The following is a 5031-nucleotide window of genomic DNA, read 5'->3' as shown; positions in this document are numbered from 1 at the left end:
TTGATCACGGAAGATGATGCAAATCTCCTGGCTTTTGGTGCAGACATCTCCAGCCGAAAGATACCACCTCCAGATGTGGTACCCTCTAAAAATAGCAGGTGGAGTCATCTCCCCTGGCTAATTGTTCTAAGTGGTCCCTCAGTGCCATCTGGAAGTGGGTCTTGCTGGTGTACCAGGACGTTGCCCCAATTATCTGTGCGACAGCTCTTCAACGCCGGCCCCACAACAGAGGGGCGGCAGCTGTCTCCGCTCCTCCGCCTCTCTTGCCGGCATAGCTCTGCCTCCGATGTGCACTGCACACCCTCTCCCTGTGGGCTCTGTCAGAGGAAGCCATTCCCTCTGGAAGAAGATCCTGGGAGCCTCCAGGAGGCAAGAGTGTGGCAGGAAGTGGCAATTTCCCTTTCCCAGCTGAGAATGGGGTTGCTTTGTGCTTCATTCCAGTGGAAGTGTGGACCAGGTCACGCCACTGGCAGATGCTGTCAGTCCGAGTGTGCAGCATGTGCTTCGATGGCTTTTGTGACAGCACCTCTGGCAGCTGGGACAGAAGCTGGGCATGTGGAGCCATCTCTCCGCTGGGCAGTGCTTACCACTACAGGCAGGTCTGGGACAGGTGCTCGGCGGGCACCTGGACCCAGCTGGTGGGACTTGGGGCTGGTCCTCTGCCCTCCTCAGCCTCGGAGCTGAGATTAGCTGCTCTCTCTGCTCTGTCCCACTCGGTTCTAAGGAGTGAGAAATGGGAAGGTCCCCAGAGGTCATGTGACACACGATCGGTGCCGGGAGTGCTGGTTCTGTGGGCTTATATTAGCATGTTGTTCTCTCACGCCACCCACCACGCCTTTCACTGGTACAGAATGGAGCTCCTGGCCCTGGCCGGTTGGCTCAGCGGTAGAGCATCGGCCTGTCGTGCGGGGGACCCGGGTTCGATTCCCAGCCAGGGCACATAGGAGAAGCACCCATTTGCTTCTCCACCCCCCCCCCTTCCTCTCTGTCTCTCTCTTCCCCTCCCGCAGCCAAGGCTCCATTGGAGCAAAGATGGCCCGGGCGCTGGGGATGGCTCCTTGGCCTCTACCCCAGGCGCTAGGGTGGCTCTGGTCGCGGCAAAGTGACGCCCCGGAGGGGCAGAGCATCTCCCCCTGGTGGGCAGAGCGTCGCCCCTGGTGGGCGTGCCGGGTGGATCCCGGTGGGGCGCATGCGGGAGTCTGTCTGACTGTCTCTCCCCATTTCCAGCTTCAGAAAAATACAAAAAAAAAAAAAGAAAAGAAAAGAATGGAGCTCCCAGACTCCCACCCCACTCACCTGCCCTGAGGGGCGCCCCTGGGGCACCAGTGGGAGGGGGTGCTTGGGGTCCAGGTGCAGCAATGATGCAGTGCTCCGGAAGGGCTTATTCGACCTTGCCTGAAGCCCAGGAGGGGGGCAGTGGCACAGACAGCTCTGTGCCGCAGAGACAGCAGTACCTGCACACCTGTATTGGACACCTGGGTCCCACATGCACTCTATTCTGCTCTCACCTGCTGTGTCACCTCCACCAAGCTGCTCATGGGTCAAGTGTTGTCCCAGTTGTGACCACATTACTAATGAGGAAATGCAAGGGATCAGGACAAAACAAAATTCATGTTTCTCCCTCTCTCTCTCTTCTTCTCTCCCTCCCTTTCTCTCTCTCTCTCTCTCTCTCAAAATTAAAAAAAAAAGAAAGCAATTCAAACGCATGGGGGTGAAGTGGAGGCGGGCTCAGCTGGATAAGACCTCCCCCCCAGGTTGCCTAACTGAAGGGTGCCTAGCATGGGCCCGAGGCGGGATCAGCTGGATAAGACCCCCCCCTCCAGGTCGCCTAACTGAAGGGTGCCTAGCATGGGCCCGAGGCGGGATCAGCTGGATAAGACCCCCCCCGCCAGGTCGCCTAACTGAAGGGTGCCTAGCATGGGCCCGGGACTGGAGGGATTCCTCCAGAAACAGCTGCAGAAACAGGCCCGGCCCCAGCCTCCTTCCTCCCTGGAGCTCTGGGTAGCCTCCCCCAACATACATTTTTCTGGTGGAATTGTTCCTAGGTTTATCTTTGACCTCCCCTGCAAACCAGGCTCGCTCTCACAGGCTTTGAAGTCAAGTGCCTGAGTCTCCCCCTCTGGGGCTCGGTCCAGCCCAGCTGGACACGAGCTGAGTGCGGGCAGAGGCTGGGGTGCACGTGGCTGGAGGCAGCAGCAGGGAAGGCCCAGCATGTGGGCTGTGCAGGTGGGTGGGAAAGGGCAGGGATGGGAGAGGTGAGCAGGGCTGGTGCAGGCAGGATGGGGCAGGTGCAGTGACCAGGAAGGGGTCAGGCAGCCACAGGGTATGAAAACCAGGCTGGGACTCAGGCCTAACCCCAGAGCGAGCTCAGTGGTGGATATTTCTGGGAAGCAACCATAAAAAGCTAGCACAAAGCAGGTGTCTGATCTATGACATGAGTGTATGTACTGACCTTCACCAGGGGTTCTCAAACATGAGCTTTCTTCACAATGACCCAAAAGGCTTGTTAAAGTATACCAAACGAGGCCCCACCCCTGAGTATCTGAATCAGCAGGTCTGGGGCAGGGCCCAGAACCGGTGTTTCTAACCTGTTGCCAGGAGCGGCTGGTGGTCTTGGCCACACACATTCTAGAATGGTGGCCTTAAGTCCTTTGCTTCCCAACTCTCTGGGAAACAGGAAGAAGAAGGCTAGTTCACTAAAGGAAATGGGGGGGGGCCTGTAATTCATTTTATCAGGGTTAACCATAGAAGTGGTAACATTGGTTGAGCTTTTAATAGGTCTCAGTCACTTTACGTCTATTATCGTACTGAATCTTTACAAGGGCCTTGCCAAATAGGATTGTCACTCCCATTCTAGAGAAGGATAAACTGAACCTCACAAAGTTGAGTCACCCCCAAGTCACCAACTGGCCAGTAGCAGATCTAGGATTTGAATCCAGAGGCCATCTGCTGGGCTGCAGGACTCTGTGGTTTCTCAGGACAGACAGATAAATAACCCCCGACTGGGAGTCCCATTCAGAGCCCAGAGAAATCCCTTTTCTGGAAAGGGTCAGGGAAGGCCTGGCACACAGGGCTGTCTGCCCACTGTTCCTGCTGAACCAGGCCAGGGCTTCCCTAAGGTCCGCCGAGCTGGCCCGAATGATAGAAGAGACGACTAGAATGAGGGGTGAGCAGCAGGAAGCCTGGGTTAGCATCCTGACTGCTGCTGGCCTGTGGGCTACATTGACAGTCCCCACCCCACCCCCCCCAGCCCCTGCCTGTGTGAAATGAGGCGGCTGGGAGGGCTGGTGTGGGCCTGTCCTGAGCTGATACCTAAAGGGCTCCACACAGTGCATCCCCCGAGGGCCTGGATGTGTTCACGGCCCCCTGTTGGGCCTTCAACGGAAGCCAGGTCCATTCCACCCATGTGGTGGTGCCGTATGCCTCAGAAGAAGGTGGGCGCCGAGGCCAGGCCCTGGCTTTCACAGGACGTCCCCCTGCCCTGTACTGTTGGGCCCTGCCAGGAGAGAGGACCAGGTGCCTCCAGAGGGAATAGCCCTCTGAGGAATAGGGCTGAGCCCCCTGTATTAGCTCAGTCCTATCCGATAGCATCAGCAGTACAAAGATTTGGCTTCGCTCCTTCAATTCTTTTTTTCTTGTAAAGCTGTTTCTGAACTGCCTCGGCCTATATTTTACTTTTCAGTTGGAAGTGCTCCTCCCGCCTCATCCAGTCTGTTTGACTGTGTGCTTCCTGGATCGAACTTGTTCTCAGCGATGCGTGTCGGAGTGTGGATACACGTGGGCGGCTGTTTCTGCAGGCGTGGGTGGTGGTGAGTGTGCCTGGGTGCACGCAGGCTCAGGTACACGTGTGGGGTCTGAAGGCGTGTTGCCTCACTGTGCATCCTGGATGGGCACTGACCCCTAACTGTGAACAGATGTGCCTCGCAGGGCCAGGCAGGGATCACAGCTGTCTGGCTGCCAGAAAGCGGCCAGTTCTGGGGCCCACAAAGGGGCCTGGAGCACCTTGACCCGGCAGAGGGGCACCTCACCCTCAGTGCTGCTGCTGCTGGCTGGAGGCTGCCTCTCCAGCCCGGGCTGCGGCTCAGCGTGAGGGGGAGAGAAGGCCACCAAGCTGTTTATCAAGCCCTTTAAAATGGTTAGGGCTGCCGGCCAGGCCACTGGGGGAAGCAGTGCTTTCTGGGCCTGACTTGGTGGTGACCTGGCTTCTCGCTCCTCTCTGGCCATTCATCCTCCCATCCCGACAGGCAGTTAGAGAGTGGAGGTCCCTCCCCCTCTCCCCGTTCGCTCCCTCACCTTGTGGAAGCAGAAATCGCCCTGGAGGAGGAAGGGGATAGGAGGAGTGCCAGGAAAGGCCTGTGCACCCCAGGGCAGGCGTGGAAAGGCGGAAAGAATGGTCTTCCAGGGGGCTGGCTCTGGCTGCTCTCCTCTGTGGCTACAGGGCAGTCCTGACCTCCCCCTTTGCTCAAGAAGTAACCCTAAAGGAAGACAGAAAGTGACAGAGAGAGAGGACATGCACTGGGACGTCCCCTGTGTCAGCCGGAACCCTTCCATGCCCAGTGCCTAGCCTAGCCGTTGACACGGAGCAGGCACTGAGAAGCTTGGAAGTGAGAGTTGGTAAAGAAAAAGAAGAGGAAGCAACAGCCAGAGAAATGGCTGAGAGGGAAGTGAGAGCCCAGCTGGCTGGGAGGTGCTCATCAGGCAGGCGGTCACCGTGGGAAGGGAGAGAAGGGAGGAGAGATAAGGGAAGCAGCCAGAAGTGAGCAAGGAAATGGGTGGGGTACTGCCCACTCGCACTCCCACCCAGCTGCCAGCAGCAGCAGGTTCGTCCCCGGGCCGGCGGGCTTTATCTCTGCTTTGCCTTGGCAGTGGGTAGCTCGAGCACGGATGGTGCGAAGTAGGAGGCCGGTCCGAAGTCCGGGTTCTTTTTGGGAGAGAAGAGGTGCTGGATCCTCAGTAGCTTCAGAGAAGTGCATCACACCTGGTGGGGGGAGGGTGGACATGGGGTCAGGAGCACAGTGGCTATTGGGATGT

General features: G+C 57.9%; 1 non-coding gene across 1 annotated transcript; it reads left to right on the top strand.

Moving 5' to 3' along the window:
- The first annotated feature begins 863 nt into the window (after positions 1–863).
- On the top strand, positions 864–939 carry TRNAD-GUC (transfer RNA aspartic acid (anticodon GUC)). Its single transcript has one exon. It is a non-coding gene; the product is annotated as a tRNA-Asp (tRNA).
- Positions 940–5031: the final 4092 nt, after the last annotated feature.

The sequence above is a fragment of the Saccopteryx bilineata genome, chromosome 10 (assembly GCF_036850765.1).
Source record: "Saccopteryx bilineata isolate mSacBil1 chromosome 10, mSacBil1_pri_phased_curated, whole genome shotgun sequence".
Lineage (NCBI taxonomy): Eukaryota > Metazoa > Chordata > Mammalia > Chiroptera > Emballonuridae > Saccopteryx > Saccopteryx bilineata.
This window is presented reverse-complemented; position numbering and strand designations above follow the sequence as displayed.